The following is a 20070-nucleotide window of genomic DNA, read 5'->3' as shown; positions in this document are numbered from 1 at the left end:
ATACACCCACACTTTCAAGAAATGTGATGAAGCACACAATAACATTTAATCAACATGTTTTCCTTGGACTAAGATATAACTTAGACCATTAAAGTGCATATATCACATACATTCACATAAACAACATCATATAGGGAAGCTAAGCATGCTCCCAAACACATGAGAAAATATAAATTTCACTCGTTCATAACACCTTAATAATGGAGAGCACAAATCATATTTAACAACCATACATTTGAAATACTATGTCAATCCAATTCAATGAAACAACATAGTTTGATTTGAGACTCATACCAACACATAGATTCACATATCTCTTAAGACTAGAAATTAATAAGATTCAGGCTTATGAAGCAAATAAAGTAATCATTCTTTATTTAGAAACTTTACACAAGGAACCAACATTCCATATTCCCACAATAAATCACATTCCTTAGCATCGACTTAGACATTTAAATAGTACAATGAACATGTACATAACATTCAAATATATAGGAGCATAAGTAAACATTTATCTTGTATTAAATAAATAATTGGAAACATAGATTGGAACTTCAACTCTCCACCCAACCTTAGATTGGCTTAAACTATAGTATTTCTTGCATCCAATCATCCATGAGCTTGAGGAGAAGTGATCAAGAGAATACAACAAATGTTACCAGATATAGCAATGAGGACCCATTTATCTCAGATGTCATGAACAATTCTTTGTTGTTACACCAGATGACCTTTAACTTGGTTAGCATCCGTGCAAGAGTTATTCCTAGCACGAAGAATCTTATCTCGATTATAGGTAAGGAGTTTCATTCTAGGATGGGAAGGTTCATCAGTTGGATAAGCTATTGTAGGAGCATAGAAAACACTTTTCCAAGTAGTTCATCAATGAGAGAAAGCACCATGGTTGTCAGCCCCAAGGCTACACTTGGTGGTTCATCAACCCCATAAGTACCTGGGTGTTTCTCTCTTGGACAGTAGGTTCAACAATCCACAATATTCCCATTCAGTTCATGAGTTCTAAGGAAAGCCACTTCTAGTGGGTTCATCATTCCTAAGTCAAGCCACTTCTAGTGGGTTAATTAGTCCTTAAGAAAGCCACTGCTATATGATTCTCACCTAGCAAGCCCTCTTGGCTTTCTTTAGTTGGGTTATAACCATAGCAACTCCTCTTTTTGAACTCTCTTTGCATCTTATTTTCTTGTTCCTCCTTTCGTGTGGAATTTTCATCCCTTCCACGATTAACTCAAATTCCCTTCGTGAATGAATGAATTGATGAATGATAAATTCTTGAATGAATTCCTTAATGACCCCCGCTTCCTCTAGAATATTCCTTTTTCTACCTTCCACAAATTCTATTGGAACCATATACCAGTTGCATGGACATACACCTGACCATTGCAACCACCTTGGTAGCACAATCCACTGTAGTTTAATTTGGGACATCCCTCCTTACATATTTTTCCAAGAGAGGTATGGCTCTCATTCTCTTTTCCTCCATCTTAATTTAATATATAGTCATCCCATTTAAGGCCCACCAGTCAACCCATGACTAGCTTTAATAACCACATCCTCCAACTTCCCAAGTAACCTCCTCTCAAAGCTCTAAAATTTGTGTCCCATATCTCAACCATTTATATTTTAAATACATCAATTGTTACAATATTAGCATGATAGGATTAGCCCAAAGGGGCTATTAAAAACCCCACACTCTTGGAGGAACATTGCCCTCATTTTTTTGATTCCCAAACACAAATACAAAACATGCTTGACCCAAGCATACATCATAGTGAGATTTATAATTAAAACTTAGTTACAATCAAATTTACACACAATTTATTACCCAAAAACTCAATGGATATCAAAATTTATTAGATCAACCACTTTTCAGTGGATGTTTATGCCACTTGACCTGCCTTATCTAGCTTTATGACTTACTTTTCCCTGGAGTGTTGTCTGCCTCCAATATATAGTGTTGTTCTCCTTTGTGATCCTTGTTCCTGAATTCTTCATCTCTAGCACACTATTGTGCACTCTTATACATTCAAGTTGTTTCTATTTGTCCTACAATCAACCTCATATGCTCGTGTTAGCAGTTCCATGATTTTCCTTCATCATAAGCACATGAATTTTTCATGAGATTCATCATAAGGAAATTCTCAACAATTTTAAATCATACTTCTATCAACAATTTTGTTCATGAGGTGAACTCTGCAGTTGTAATTCACTTCATATCACAAAAAAATCATATTAGATCATAAATTCAAGCTACTATAAATCCTAATTTTAAGTTGAATTATTTGAGTGTTTTTTAGCCCCAGGGAAAGCACTTAGGATAATTCCCTACAATTTTTAACTTTATATTTCAAATCAACTCATCTAAATGTTTTCTTGGCCCCCAAGGCAAAACATTCAACATAGCTCCAAATTAACCACTCAATGTTGTGGTTCCACTCCACGCGCTTTTTAGTCAATTTTGTCTTCAAATCCAACCATCTAGGTGGTTTCTTAGCCATTCATGCACATATAATTAAAAAGTTTCATTTCTCATGTGTCTCAAAATCTCCTCATCGTCACACCATGATGGTTTAACAAAAAAATAACGCAATTGTTCATGTGGACCACAAAGAGTCTTAGTTCATTTTTTGGAGAGAGAGTTAAGCAACAAGGATGTTTTTTAGTTGCGTTAGTCCTATAGGATAAGAACTCACTTGCCAACAACTTAGTGGTTCTCACACCTATGTTCTCAGTCCTCCTAGGCTACATAAGGTGTTATCAACCCACTAGCCCTGGGGTGTCTCGACCTCTCAAAATTTCTCAACAAACATAATCTCTAGTGGTTTTATTAGCCCCAAGAATGTAGACAAAACTCTATTATTCTCGACTAGCAAGCCCTCTAGGTTTTCTCAGCCTGGCTATCATCAAAACATCCCTACTCCACTAAACTCTCATCTTGCCACAACACGATGCTTAGTGGTGTACATGTATAATCCTACGACTAATGATTTTGGTTAGTATTACCTTGCCAAAGACATAATACACCATGGGCACATAAAAGTCATATTCATATGATAATAAAATAATTAATAGCAAGTACTCCCACTTGCTCAATGGATTCCTCACACAACATGGAATCTCATTGGATAACCATATTATGTTATCCCAAACATTTTATGTGTGTGTGTGTGTGTGAAATTTATGAGTGTAACCAATCATCCTTCCATGAGAATGATTCTTGACAACCACCTATAAAATACAGTGGAATTGCATACCTTCATTTACTAATCAACATGTTTATGAACATAATGCATATTCACATATATCAATGTGATATAAGTTTAGAGAACTTCAATCAGGATTCAGATGTCTTAGAATTGTTTCCTATGGAAAGTAAAGAGTTAATATGAACAAAAAAGGAAGAATTTTACAAGTGGACAAGAACAGATAAATATATAACATTTGAAAGACAAGTCTTTTGGAATGATTAGCTAACGTGAATATGTGTGCACATGTGGGCACTTCTGCAACTAGAAGTACGATGGTAGGATTTTCCAAATGAATCGTAACCTTAAAATGGTATTTTCAAGGAAGTAATACATTTATTGCACAAAAACCCTGCATTACTCTGTGTAGGTTTATGACTGATCAAAGAATTTCACCATAAAATTGAAATCGAGATTTGAAGGCATACCTGTAGCTAGCATCCGTGTGTGGCAGTGCAACAATTATGAGTCCATGAACTTGATAATTGTTATCTACTGGATTGAGATCCATAATAGCCGAGTCTATTTCTACCGAATTGAACTATTCTGTCAAGATTTCTACCAAGTTTTTCTAAACAACAACCAAGTTTTTCTAAAAAAAATTCAAGTTTGTGTGCTAATTTTTTCTAGTTGATTTTGTGTTGTTTATATGGTTATATGTTGAAGTGGACATTTTTTTTAAAGTGCCATAATTTTATTGTGGTTGTTTATATAGTTATTTTTATATGTTTGAATGGACATTTAATTTTATTTTTATTTTTTTTAAGTGGTATAATATTATTTCTGTGTAGTATATGGAGGTAGGAGTTGGGTGAACAAAATGGGACAAAGTGGACTTTAGAAAATTATCTATTACCTGCACATCTAATTAGATCATAGACATGGATATACAATGAATAAATAATGGAACTCTAATAATGTATATGAAACTAGGCGAATTCATTGTAAAGGTGTTAAGTGTCAACATAATAGTCATAAATTTAAAGCAAAAATCTAATTAGTATTCCAATTACATCATGTAGAGATATGTCAAGATGAAGAGGAATTGTTGTTAAAATATCTTTATTCTAGTGGGGAACTTTTTTTTAGTGTGAAAATGAGGTATATTACACAACACTTCTTACAGGTATTCTTCATAATGTATTTGACCCAATTGTAAGCCCACTCCCATTTTGGATAATTTGTTAGTCTTTGAATTTAATTCCCTGTGAATATGATCAAAGGATATAACCTTGAAGATTCTAATCAGCTCCATAACTCTAATCATCCATTGATCCCATAAATAATCGTTTAAGTATAACCTTTTATCCAATCTATAACAACGTTTGAATCCCCTATCACTTGTAAACTAAGATTGTTGAAGTGACACAATTACAATGACTAACATAAATTAATGACTAGTTCGTATTATCGTAGTACTTGTTAGGTATTTGTATTTTTGTTCCTAAACTAAATTAGTCATTCACATTAGTCATTTTTAATTGTATTACTTATTAGCTAGTCATATATTTTAATCCTGAACTAAATTAGTTATTTATGTTAGTCATTTTTAGTTGGTTGCTAGACATGTCTCTGTGGGTTTGAAACTCTTCATGCACAAATTCTATAGTATCTCAATTGCATACTTTCCTTGAGAGGAAATTAGTTCCCCATCACCTTGCCAGACCTCCAAACTGAGGGAGTAGTACATGAGACCCATGTCCTTCATTTAAAATTCCCTTGCAAGGTCCTCCTTGAAATATTTGAATAGATTCTCACCACCAGTTAAAATAAAATCATTAACATATAAGATAATAATAAGAAATTTACCTTCTACCAAGATGTGATAGAGGTTTTCATTTGCTTTGCTTTTGGTGAAGCTCAAATTGGTGAGATAGCTATCAATCCTGGTGTACCAAGAATGGGGTGCTTATTTGATACCTTACAAATCTCACTTGAGTCTACCCACATCAGACTCCCGATCAAATATCTCAAAGTCTTCTGGTTGCTCAATGTACACCTCCTCCTCAATAACCCCATTGAGAAATGTTGTTTTTACATCCATCTGGTGGATCTTGCACTCCATCTGTACAACTAGAGAAAGAATTGATTTAATGGATGAGTACCTTGCTACACGATCAAAGGTCTTCTCATAGTCAATTCCCTCAACTTGAGAGTACCCCTTCTTTAGAATATGGCCTTATATTTCTCTATGCTTTTGTTTGCTACTTGATTTACCACTTCCCAAACAATATTCTTTAGATTAGATTTGTATTCCTCCACTATTGCATCAAACCATACAGGTTTCTCTACTAATTCCTTGAAAGAGGATGGATCAGTCTCTACAAGCTTAGTCATTAGAGCCATGCATCCAGTGTACCAATCAGGTGACCTTCTCCTCTTCAAATTTTACATCCCTTCACATAAATTTCATTTTGAGGGATGGAAAGTAGACATTATAGTTGTGAAGAGTTTCTGTGTAACCCACAAATACCCCCAACCTTTTTGTCGTCTCAAGCTTCTTCCTTGATTCTTTGGAGACATGCTAGTAAACATAGTCTCCAAAAATCCTGAAGTGTGACACATATGAGTACCTTCCCAAGAAAGACTCCTCCAATGTAATCATACCAAGAATCTGATGAGGACTCTGGTTCTCCAAATAGACTACTATGTTGCATGCCTATGCCCACAAACGGAGTGGTAGGCCTTGGTCATGCAACATTTCCCTCATTTCTCCCACAATGTTACAGTTCTTTCTCTTATCCACCCCATTTTGTTGCGGGTTGTGGGGTGTTTTCGAATCTCTTCGAATGCCTTCTTTTGCACATAAATTTTTAAATTCATTTGCCATGTATTCACCTCCATTATCGCTCTTGAGAGCCTTCACATTCTTGCCAGTTTATTTCTCAACTGATGCTTTAATTCTACAAACATAGAGAATGTCTCATCTTTTTTCTGAATGAAGAAGATCTAAACTTCCATGAGAATTCATCAATAAAAATGAAAAAATATTTGTTCTTGGAAGTGGAGGCCATTAAGAAAGGTCCACAAACATCAGAGTGGATCCTTTCTAAGACTGTGTGTGCTTTGTTGTCTTGATAATGGAATGTGGATTTTGTGTACTTCCCCAAAGTACATCCTTTGCATACATCTTGCTTTTCAATTGGTCCTTTGGGGAGGCCTGTGCTTATTTGCTACATAATATCCAGGGTGCCATGATGCAAATGGCTAAGTTTTATGTGCCAAATTTCACTGACATTGTGACTTTGCACCTTCTTTGCCTTTGTGCTTAATGAAACATAGTCTTCCACATCTAGCTTATACAATTTCTTCACCCGAACCCCGATCTACTTCACACTTCCCATGGCTATGTGTCTCAGGAATGCTTTTCCTTTGTTGAAGATCACATCATAACCACGGTCTTCCAACACTGAAACATAGATGAGATTTTTCTTTATGCCCATAACGAACATGACATCCTTGAGCTTGAGAGGGAAGCCCAAATCCCTCTGAAAAGTGATTGTATGAACCCCGGTCATGTTGTACCTTCCGTCATCTCCTAGCTCAATGTGCATCTGCAAGTCATTCTTATCCAGGTCACTGAAAAGCTCTCTACACCTTGTCATGTGGAATGATGCACTGACTCCAATTACCACATGCTCCCCATCACTATGTTGGTCATGCATGTGATAAGGGAAAATTCAAGCTTGAACTGTGAAGCCAAGACTTCACCTGCTGCTCCTCTTGAGGTCTTATTTCTTGCTTTTTTGTGTGGATACTTCATGGCATAGTGCCTGAATTCATGACAATGGAAGAATTTAATTTCGGACAAATATTTCTTCTTTCCCCCTTAGCTGGATTGTGGTTTAGATTGAGATTTATTCCTTTTCCCTTTCCATCCAAGCAAATTTTTCTTCCTCCTCACCCTTCGATGAAGTCCCATCTCTGGTATTCCGCCTTATTTCCTCCTGTACCAAATCAGACCATAAGCGTTCCAAATTTGGTAGTTTCTCCTTCTCGTTCACCAAATTTTGGTAGCTATGTTAGATCTTAGGAAGGCCAAGAGGAGCTAGGCTCACCGATTCATCTTCTAGAAATTAACACCAACCCCACCAAGTTCATCACGATATTGTGTGAACATGCTTAGATATTGCAAAATAGTGTCATTCTTCTGCACCTTGATACTTTGAAGTTTATCCTTGAGTTCCAACTTCCTGTGGTCACTACTATTCTCGAACAATTCTTTCAGTGCTTTCCACATTACGAAAAGAGTTTCTTTTCCATGGAGATTTGTGACAATGTGATCATGTACTCCTTCCAAGATCATTCTCCTCACCTTGGCTACATCTTTATTCCACTGAGAAAGGTTCTAGGCATCAGATTCTAGTGGTTTTGCAACATCTGTCTTGATGTATTCTAGTAATCCAGTGTCATCCAATACTGTCTCCATGCGATAAAATTAGAGCTGCCTTCCAAGGCATACTCTAGCCTCAGTTAATTGAAGGTCATCTTCCTAGCTCTGAAGAGATCTCGTGACACTAAACTTTAAATTCGATCCTCCTGAGAAACAATTTCGAAATTCCTTCTCTAATGTGGATTTTGCTTGATACCATGTAGAATTTATGGTGTAGATTTGCAATTGCTCATGAAGTTTTAATCAAAATCACAAGACGCAAACCTACTCTATTGCTCTACAGAAGTTAATTTACAATTTAAAACAAAAATTTCAGACATGCAATAAGAAATAAAACACATGCACACAATATTTTTTCTGGGGAAAGCAATTTGCTAAAAAAGCTAATACTTGTTTGCATTAATCTGATGAATATATATTTATTACAACTACTTTTCTCAACTAAGCACAATCTACAAATGAGTAACCAATCTCCTACTCACTGAGAAGCTTTGACCCATACACAATTAATTGCTGCCTCTACTTGAGGCGCTATTTCCTTACGCAATTCCTGAGAAATTAGGCCCCTATTATTAATAGATTACACAATTCACAAGGTTGATCATTTGACTACATACAACACTTGTATACTCAAGGCTAGTCTACAACTGATCTTACACTACCTTAGAATCTCCACCATAGTTAGGGAACTCGAATTCTCTACATGAACTAGTTATTTTGGGCTGATAGATCAATTAATTGGATGATCATTGAGTTTGACTAAAGTCCCACTACACAACTAACCTTCCACTAGTTTCTCCAACAGTTGGAACTAGTTTAACTAAAAACAACTTGAGATAACTTACTTTGATTGCTACAAATTAGCAATTACACATGATTAACTAAACTCTAACTTCTCCAACTCGAATTTACTGAGTAAACTAGGTGAGACAATCCATGTCACACAAGTTAACTACATCCAAGTTGTCTACTGATGTGGAAATTCATTTTTTCTCAATTTAATCAAGGCAAAATCAAATTGAGAATTTCTTGCTGCATTTTTCAACAAGAATAGTTTTATGTTTCAATGAAATTTTTGTAGAAATGAATTAAGGCACTTCATAAAATTTTCACAGACATGTGCGAAAATGCTTCATATTTATAAGAATATTTAAGACTTGAAAATGTTATGAAACTGCACTCAACCTTATAGTTGCACAATTAATTTTCCAATCTAAACACAATTAATTTACTATTTAAACAAAGGTAGTTTCCATTAAGGGACTAACTTCTTAGCATGTGTCAGTTTTTAAAGGTCCTTGCTCTGTTATTATACTAGCTTTGCAATTCCATGAAAGCAGTACCATATCATCTCATTAATGATTTCTTACCATAACATATTACTATAATGGCTTGATAATGAAAGGATTTCTTACCTTCTTAGCATGTGCCAGTTTCCATTAAGGATAGAAATAAAATGAAGAATTCATATTAATTTCTTACCTTCTTGTAAAGATGATATATTATTTCCATAACAAGGAATGCATAAGGCCTCCATATCAAGCCCCTAAAGAGTTTGATGATTATGCTCCCAAACAAAACAATTAAAATGACAACTAGTGCTTCAACACTACTTCTAATCACAACATGCATCTTCAAAACCTCACATAACACAATACTATTCCAGGGTTGTGAATCCCATTAATAGTACATAGACTATTAATCTAATATATCTGCATACTAACAAAAGTATATTCTTACTAATAATATTACTAATAGAACAAATTGCATACAATATTCCCGTGTAATATTATTACTATGACAATATTCACTATGATTTCCACAAAAATGTTAGACATTTCAATAAAATTTCTCACATAAATGAATTATATACATTTTATAAAATTTTATATATATATATATAAATATATATATATATATATATATATATTTGCACAATTAAGACTTGAAAATGTGAAATTGCACTCAACCTTACAATGCCATGATTAATTTTCCAATCTAAACAAAATTGATTTACTATATCAACACAAGAAACCGACAACTACAACAAATATATTGTAGTAATTTGACTAAAATCATAGCACATACTAAAATTATTTTATTTAGAAAACTCGGTCATAGAAATATAGCCACCATTTGTCACAAAAATTTATTGAAAAATACAAAAATTATAGCCACCATTTGTCTTGGAAAATAGCCACCATCTGCAAAACCCTAAAACACCATTACAAATTTGAAATGCTAAACTAGCAAAACACTAAACCACCATTACAAATTTGAAACCGTAAAATTGCAAAACCCTAAACCACCATTACAAATTTGAAAATAAACTAGCAAAATCCTAAACTTCCATTACAAAATTGAAACCCTAAACTAGAAAAACCCTAAACCAACAAAACCCTAAACCACCATTACAAATTCGAAACCCACAATAATCCACCAATAATTCCTGAATCAGTGCATAAACACAAAGGCATAAGCAGCAAAAGATTCAAAGGCAGCCGCAGTCCATCTGTGTTTAAAAACATAGGTAGAAGAAGTTGATATGTGCATAAACACAGAGGCATAAATAGCAAAAAATTTCAAGGGAACCAAAATCCATCCAATTGAATGTGTTCAAAAACATAGACAAAAGAAGCTAGTAGGATTAAAATCCTATCTTCGAGTCATTTGTTGTGCTTCCTACATGCACGCACGCCACAGGAACCCCAGGAGCTCGAATACCCTTAACTGCAACTCCATCTCGCACATAGTGACCTGCAAGATAGATAAGTGACTTGTCGTGGGTTAAACTTGTGAAAAACTAGCAAAAAACAAAAGAAACCCTCCAAATTTTGTTGGAAAATGTAGAATTACATGTCGATAAACCATTAGGAGCACGAAATGACCATATCTACAAATTTCCCTTCATAAATTTTGTGGGTTGCCCTCTAAATTTACATTTTGCATGATTTTAGTGATAATCGCAGGAATAAAACACACAAAATATTAAAGGAGTTATTTTTTGTGTGATTTTTTAGGTTTTTTGGTGTCCGAATTTTGAGGTGAAATTTTCATTTGTGTTATTTAACTTGGTTTTTTAATTGTATATATAGATTCAACACCCTCAAAAATCCCTAAGGCACTTTGATTGGGTAGGGGTTACCCATCAAACTTAGGATTTCAATAAATTCCAATCAGATTTTAGAGGAATTAAACTAGAAAAACGCACAATAAAAACTTCCAAAAAACCACACAAAAAACCACTGGTAATACTAAATGATCATAGTGGAAAATGCGATAATGTTAAGGTTAGTCGAATGCAATGGTGGGTAATTACAATTTTAATCAATTTTCACATTAATGAACTTTCTATCAAATTACAATTAATAGAACATAATAACGATGAAGTAAACACGCTGGAAATACTGACCGCATATATATATATATAACATAGGGTATCCTATTATGCACTAAATCCCACCAGGAGAATTCTCTGCAATAAATTGGCGTAGTCTTGCAGTGTATTGCAATAGCCAGTTGGCGGGTGGAACGGAGGCCACCACGTTCGGAAGCCCTCTCATGGCGTCCAGCCATTTGTGCATCCGTCCGCATTGCTCTGGCTCAGGGAACTTCAGCTCCCCTAGGGCCTCAAATGAGGGCAACTATGGAACCAGGGGCACAAGTCCGCTAAGCTCATCTTGTCGCCCAAGAAATAAGGCCCCACCGATCCGATAGCCCTCATCCCCTCCTCCATCATTATAAACTGCTCCACGATTTCTTCCATGCGGTCGAATGCTCTTCCCCAAATCGCTTCATGAGCTTCAGCCCTGTCTCTATGAATTGCCCCGGTACAAACATGAGCAAGCAGAAAACAAGGGAGGCGTCAGAATGGCAAGCGGAGAGAAAAGAAAGTAAAATATGGGGAAGAGAGGAACCTTCTTGTTGATGAAGTTTGCCCAGAATCGAGAAAGCGACCTGTCGTAAGCGCTGCCCAGCAGAAGTGAGGGCGTGGTGTCGGAGGGCGGCCATGCTTCCTCGATGTACTCGAGTATGACCAGCGACTGGGAGACGGGTTTTCCATTGTGGATGAGCACGGGGACCTGCTTGTACACAGGATTCGATCGCAGGAGGAGGTCGCTCCTAGCACTCAGGTCTTCCAGCACTTCCTCAAATTTGACGCCCTTCTGCCTGAGAGCAAGGGCGCAGCTCATCGCAAAGGGGCCAACCCTTATCAACAGCAACTTCACTTCCATTGTCTCCTCCTCTCCGCCTTCTTTCACTTGCGGCATCTTATCCTCATAAACAGATACGCAGCTTGGTGTTACAGTGGATCGCTGAGTAGAAATTGAGGTTCGTTATTGCGTATATACGACAAAACTTGCGGTTCACGTTGGATTGTTCGATCGACACAATTAATTAATTAATTAATTAAAAAAAACTTTCCTAAGTTTTATGTAAATCCATTTATTATCCAAATTCTCTGATAGACACAATTAATTAATTAATTAAAAAAAAACGTTTCCTAAATTTTGTGTCCATCCATTTATTATTTAAATTCTCTGGTCACAATAAATAGATGCAAAATCATTTTTTAAAGTTTTGTCCGTCAATTTGTTATCCAAACTAGCTCATCCTTAGATAATAATAAATTTATTAAAAAATGCACTGCGCAACACCTAGTCCCTGCCATGTTGGTTCAGAATGCACCTATTGAACTAGTAGCATGATGGCACAAGTAGCATAGAAGGCAAAAACAAAACATGAATATGGAGATAGATTGTAGAAATCTAGAAATTGTAGATAGTAATAAGCATATGGAGGTCTCGTTCTGAGGTTTGTTCCAGTGTAACGTGAAAACTCGTTGAGACTAATCAAAGTGTGCAAATGTTTATCATATCGTGCAAATATTTGATAGCTAGTTAGTTTTTATAGTTGCAGGTTCGTGATGTATGTTCCACTGCAGGTAGTTCTGATGTATGTTTCAGGCATACTTGCAGGTTTGTGATGTCTGTTCCATTGTAGGTCGTTCTGATGTCTGTTTTAGGCAAATTGTAGTTTCAGAACCAATTTCAGTAACAAAAGCATATGCGTAAAAAGAAAAGCAAGCACTACCAAATTATATTGAACCAGTTTATGACATTGATGACCAAGTAAATTTTCATTTATGAGCCGTGACAGGCATCACTTTGGCTACCAGCATTGCTTCCTCCAGGCCAAGAACCATATTTAGAGACAAAGAAAATTCGATAGCTTGTCCTATATCCTATTCCATCCACCCACCTTATAGATCTAGTTCCATCATATCAAGATCGAGAAGTAGACCTACTTAATTGCCCCAAGTGCAGGTGTTGGACTAATTAATTGAGTTTACCCAATAGTTGGAATTGCATCTGTTGATCTATAATCATCTGAGTAAGCAACAAAGTCAGCATATGTGCCAGTTAAACCAATGGAAGCATGGCTAACAACAGAGAAAGCAACGAGGGTTGTAGTACCTATTGCAAAACCCATTCTAGAGCACTCTCCTCCTCCTCAAGATGCTTGGAAGCTATGTGTTCCATCTTGTCGGACTGGAGGTTCTGGATGTGATTTACAACAAAACCCAACTTGGGATCGATGGCCGCTGTAGTCTCTATATCTGTGTTGGCAGAAAAAACAGTGCGAGGTATTATGGCTCTGCAGGGGTAGAAGGATGTCTTATGGGAAAGCAATGGTGATATGCTTCCTCCTCTGCAATACGGTGATGATGCACTCTTCTGTAGCAGACAGAAGAACCTGTTAAACCCCATTTCCATACAGGGTTTAAGCTACTTGAGCACTAGTGGAACATGTATGTAATCAATTCATAGTTGTTTAGGGCTTAAGACGCTCATCCAATGAACTTCATGGATTTTATCTTGCCTTTCAAATCGCCAACCCAGTTTGATGTTTAGTGACCTAGGGTGGCTTCTTGTAGTGTTTATGCTTTCACTTTTTAAGTAAAATTTATAGACATTTCAAAAACATGAGGGCAATGCCTAGGCTTTGAGATTGCTATGTGTTTTTTCTATGGGGTGTTTACACCCGTAGTAAAGGGTTGCATTGCTATGAACAAGAGGCCATGTGAAGTAGTAGCTATTGGTTTAGCAAGTAACGGTTCAGTTCGAAACACTAGCAACCATAAGATTGTTTTTCAGTCTTGTAGTAAAGAGCAGCAAGTACAACAATACTTGTATTCCTCCTTGCTAGGGTGTTAACACATGAAAACTCAACTTAACAAAACCATGATTCTGAGCTAAGATGATAGAAGCATGCATCGTATGATTACATCGCTACAGATCCCTAACTTCACAGAGAGAAAAAGTATAGCAATCTTATTTCACAATGCATCCTCAAAAGATGAAAGGTTTATTGGTGAAGTTCATAATGTCAAAAGAAATAGTTAACAGTTAGTTTGGTAATAGTGAAGAGTGAGGCAAGTTAAGGCCCATCTAGTTAATTCACAGTTTTGGATTCTCAGGGATAACAAAATTGATTGCACCTACACAGGTTGGTGCTAAGGTACTAGTGAAACTAATGAGTTACTAGCATAATTCACTAAAACTAGGTTAATGGATTAAAGGTCAATGGATGGTGAATTTGGTTTATCGATATGAGGTTCCATGCTATGGACTTCTAGAGACCCTCAAGCACCCACAGTAAAGGAAACATTCGAGCAAGTATCTCCAGGTTCTTTCATTGTAGATTTAGGTAAAGGCACAAAGGTGAAGGCAGAGCCAATGACAAACTGAATACATATAACACAGATGGTGTTTAGTAGCTATTTGCACCAGTGCACACTATTTTTCTTGGGTCTATTCATGATGCATGATGAACAAAAATAACTTGATGAATTCAGAGGGATAACAATTCAGAGGGACAATGTGTTGTAACTGATAGTTCTATTCAATCACAGAGATCAACTGGCTTGAGGGTACCAACAATCTTATTGCAGTATCATGGTCTTAAAGTTATTAGGACAAACTTAATGCGACAAGCAACAGATAACACATGCCTCTTTGAATTGTTGTTTGTTGTTGAATTGTTGTTTAGTAGATCCAAGTGCATCAACACCTGCAACTACAAGGTAAACTTATTTATGCCAACATCATATATTAACCACGTAAGCAAGTAAATTGAAGATTAACTTTTCCTCATCGAGGAAAAAAAAAATTGTTTGCTTCCCTATTGTAAATATTTGAGGATTTAGAGACAAGTATTGGGGTTTAGCTTGTTTTTAGATTGGGCATTTATTTAGGTATTTATAGACAAGTATCAGGGGTTTAGCTTGTTTTTTGATTGGGCATTTATGTAGGGATTTAGAGACAAGTATCAAGGGTTTAGCTTGTTTTTTGATTGGGCAGATGAAATGTCAAATGTAAGTAATGTCATGTATATAGAGGATCACAATGATCCAAGGTGATACCAGGAGCCCAGTTAAGTATTAGTCCCAGTCGAGTAGTAGCCCATACATAATGGATTGGTTTGGAGCAGCTCTATGGAGAGCAGCCTCTGGCATAGCAGGTAGACCAAATAGAGTAGATATGTGATATCCCAAGTGAAAACTAGGAATACAACTCTCTCTTTATTTAACTTTGTTAGACGTGTGGCTATCTATCTATATATAGTAACAATTTTTTATAGCTCAGACATAGTGTCTATTGAGGCTGTCAACAATTTATTCTTGCTATAGTTTTGAGACTGAACAATCCTCTCCTGAATATTGGAAATCAAAGATCATAACTATAGATAGCACATGACTAACATGAAGGCACAGTTGATCGTGATTATTGTCCTACAAATGTAATTTCCAAGTAGAAAGGCCAATATGAAATGATCATCAATATGTCCCAAAGCATTAAGCTAATACAATAAATGAATATTTATTATTACAGGATCTAGTGATAAATGATACAACATCTACAGAGCTTAGTTGGTCGAGAAGGTAAATTAGTTGGTCCATAAGATAAATAGTTACTAACATGTTGAGAATAGGAAGTGATTGTTGTGTACCTTTGGAAGTTGAAATGTGCACTAGCTTGTTCAGACCGCCAGTGTGGACATCTAGTGAACAGGTTCAGTAAATGACCTTCAAGAAAAAAGGTATTGATGATTAGTGTGCTAGATTAATGAAATATTGAATTGCTTTAAAGATGTAATTAATGGACTACAAATACTATTAGTTGTAGATGGGTTTCTAGGTTTTGTTACTCGAGATTAAATGCTTGGTGAGCCTAGTGGTTCTAGAAAACAGTCTAATTCACCATTATTTCCTAATAAAATTGCACTTTTCAAGGAATATTGCTCATCGGAGGTACTATCTACTTAACAAGAAGGTGGACCAATGGAAGGTTTACCACATGGAGTAGAGGGCAGAGATTTGTTGCTAGGCTGGGGCAGAGGATCTATAGTTGCTAGGCATCTATTAGGAATCTGAGTTTAGGCCAGAGGGGCCAGTAATAGATGTAGTGGGTTTATCCTTACAGCACTGCAAATTACGAATGTGATTGCTCGAAGGGGATCTAAAGAATATAGCCTAAGTAATCGATTGCATTTGTCAGTAGTGGGATTTCATCATTTGTTTCTGGAAAGGCTAGTTTTGCCACTCCGGGTTACTTCTATGAGGGATGGGCTTGATACCACAAGGACTATATGTTCTTGTTGGGGACAAGAGCATCCTTTGGTTCTGCCACACCATAGGATCTGAAGATACATAATGAGAAATATGAACATCATATGCTTACTTTTCGTATATAGAGCCTGGGCCCAAATGAGAAGGAGCATTTCATGTAGTTAACTATGGGAACCATGGAAAGTAAATCTTGGGGTGGAAATACAACCACTGAGAAAATAATAAAGATTGTGTTGTGTAGACTTTCATAGCCACTCATTTTGTCCATTCAGTTTTTGGAATGCTCAAAGACTTAATGCAGTTTCATTCCAAAAACTAGATGGACAAGTAATAAAGGCTTCAAGTCTTAAAAGTTCTATGCATGATATAACTCAACCTATATAGAAAAATGATAAAGTTTTCGAACCTGAGTGCAAGGTTTCCATGCTTTCATTTCTACCTTGGATGGTATGTCGCTCTTCTAATCTTATGCTACCAAAGTCACCATGTAGAAGGCCTCTATGTTCATCTTGTACCAGTTGTTTATTTTCCAGTACATGGGATAAAGATGAATCTGGACATGACTGTTGCAAGTGATTCCTTACTTCTACTCGTACAAATGAGAACTCATTGCAAGGTGCAGGAGCAGGTGGAAGTGGACGGAGGGAAACTACTCTATAGAAATCCATAGGAAGATGAAGAATTGAAGGCATTAGCAGATGTGCAGTTATGATTTAGAGGCATCTGGTATACAAAAGAGTTGGGTTTGATTTAATCACTCCATGAATTCCAGGAGCGAGTTCAACTTCAACCACTGGATATTTAGCAACTCATCCAATAACAGTTTCAGCCCACTCAACCTTAGGAAGAAACTGTTTTATTAGCTGTCATTAAAGAAATATCTTTCAATTACATTGTTCATTATTTTGTATTGTGTTTCAATAACAAATAAAAGTAATAATTAGAAGTATTGGAATCAAGCTTAGTGTTCTCATAGTTATTGCTATAGTGAACATACAACTGTTGAACCTTAGCTCTTTCTACATGATATAAGCTTTTGTCACCCTTGTAGCTGGATAAACATGATACCTTAGAAGTATACCCATGGATGAGCAATACTATAGAGTGTGTAGGATATGATAACAAGCTCAAGTAAACAGAATGGAATAGAGCAGTGTGACTTATGGATAAAGATGAGTCAATACTTATCATAATGAGTACGATATGTAACCTGTTTTTTATAGGTAAATCTTAGCATAACTAATGAAAATTATTATAAAATTACGATTACACATGAACCAATAGCTATGATGTTATGTATAAAAAATCAAAAAGTATTGGAATAAAACACCTTATTCATATAAAACCTAATGAAATGGAAGTAAGAAGAGATAAGCTAATTTGTCACTACAAGTATGCTCGCAATCAAGGCTAGCTATAACTCATTGCTTCCCGATATCTAACAGGTTATGAAATCATGAGTAAAGCATGAACATAGAACTATACTATCTTAGGGATAAAGCTTATAACCGCAACTTATATTGGTATAAGTAACAATGGTGTTCATAGAGATGCACTTTATATAAGAGATATCCATATTATGGCAGTGTTAATCAACTAACATAGAGACCCAATCCATCTTATATAGAAGTACTTTATAAACAGGATACCCTAATCAAAGTATGAGTTCCATATCATACTAGAGACTCAACTCTGAATAGTATACTATAATCTCAATAGCTTTGATTACTTGATTACACTAAGTTAGTACTAGTATTCTAGCTGCTTACATACGAAATCTATACTAAGATGTAATGTAGTATACTTACCTATTGTGACTCTACTAAGCATTACTTATTGAACAAGTACTAATAGATACAATAATGTATTCATGATAGAAAAATCATTCATGGTTACAGTGTTGCTTGCTCATGAGGCATGCTAGTAATTCAACCTCATCAATGGGTGTAAGCTATTTATAGAAGTGCTTGTGTTACTAGCTTGAACCAGTAAGCTTTCCTGTATTTGATACATACAAAAGTATTGCACTTATATGTTTTATAACGTATAGAGCTATGATGATACTTAGAATAATGGGAAAATAAGCTAGTGTTCAAATCTGGTCATATAAGGTAACGATACTAATGTAACTAAGATTGATTACGGCTTAATATGATGAAAGATTCAACCATTAGTGTGCTCATACTATTCAGCTTATATGGTATAGTCTTAATTCCATATACAGAAGCTAGATAGTAACAACCAATGTATCAACTTAAACTATGCCTATACTAGTAATCAACGATACTGAAATAATGTAAACAACTTGTATTACAGGTACTTGTTATGAGTAATTACCCTACATATTACAACTAGTAGTATAAGGGTATCTTGTATCCATTGTGTTTCTAGCTTTCATGCTAGATTAGAGAAGGCTTGGCTAGATCTTTTCAATAGTGCCCAATCCTCATCTCCATTGAATGTCACTCCTTTGGCAATGAAAGCAGGTAGTTCTAAAGAAATGGCGACTCAATTTACCCAAACACTACTCGAGAACAGGATTACCAGAAACATGCTTCACAAGATTATGTAGGTCATTCCTGAGATAGCAGGATAAGTATGGGATCTTTAGAACAAGCTTAGGGATATTGTCATCTAAAGCAATCCTAAGCATTCTATAGTACACTGATCAGTCAATGTTAACCCTATTCTAGACCCAGATAGAGGTTGATTCCCTATAGAAAGTGATTGCATCATTCTAAAAGATTCTAATGCCCCATCCACTGGCGCCATCGATACTCAGTAGAAGATTCTAATGCCCCATCCAATGGTGCCATTGACACTTAGCAGTTTTTTGAAGCAGCATATGAGGAACAACACACAATGAAGCACACTCTTGGCCTTAAGTAATACATCATACACACAAAAGATGATGATCCAGTGAAGTGCATACAAGGAATTCCTGCATTGAACTTCCCCATTGACACTGTCAATCTACACATGTACATGGGAAACATTTGAGCAGTAAGGGGTTTCTAAGATTATTATTGAAGTGTCCCATCGTTCCTATTTTTTTTAAGTCGAGAGGGCATCTAGTTTCATGCCTTTATTCCTCCCCCCTAAAAAGGAATTTCTATTTAAGAAAATTGTTCCAAGCTAGTTGAAACCTACCCAAAAAGGTGTTCATGTTCTAAAATGCAAGTAATGGGTGTTGAATTTACCATGCAATTTCTAAGCACCTAACTCAGGCTAATCAGGTTAACCAGCACAAATGTCATAGGTTCCCAAACAGATGTCATATTTCCTCACTGTTCAGTTTTGAAAATAAAGTCGGTTGCTATTGATGTCATTTTTTCTGCTGCCACTACTATTGGTCATTACTACCTCTTCCTCAACCATCGGCTCCAGTCTGTAATGTTGGCCATCCTGCCAAATATCCACGACCTTCCAAGAAGTAGGTGATGGGAGTTTGAGAGTTTACCCTAGTCAAATTGCTTCGTAGCTGGGGGCTATTGATATGTTGTAGTACCTGGAAATGGATTTGTCTTCTTTGTTGCTGCTAATGATGCTTCTATCTTAGCCACTGGTGGTATAGGTGGTGATTATAGATCAGGTGCTTATATCTATGCTTCTCATGTGTTTGGGTGTTTATCTGTAACTGTAACTGGATCTAGGGATGGAATGGATGCTCATTCATACTAAACTACTGAATCGATAGGAGGATCTAAAACTAGCTATGCTCTATCTAGAAGGTATGTTGCTTCATCAACAACTTAACCATTTCAATGGGCTTCATCGACATAATCTTC

General features: G+C 36.0%; 1 pseudogene; it reads right to left on the bottom strand.

Annotated features, from left to right (window-relative positions):
• Positions 1–11032: 11032 nt before the first annotated feature.
• On the bottom strand, positions 11033–11980 carry LOC149201798 (putative glutathione S-transferase parC; annotated as a pseudogene).
• Positions 11981–20070: the final 8090 nt, after the last annotated feature.

The sequence above is a fragment of the Pinus tabuliformis genome, chromosome 2_1, assembly GCF_031772625.1.
Source record: "Pinus tabuliformis cultivar Carrire ecotype Pingquan chromosome 2_1, CPIR1, whole genome shotgun sequence".
Lineage (NCBI taxonomy): Eukaryota > Viridiplantae > Streptophyta > Pinopsida > Pinales > Pinaceae > Pinus > Pinus tabuliformis.
Note: the sequence above shows the minus strand (reverse complement) of the source record. Positions and strands in the feature narration are given on the sequence as shown.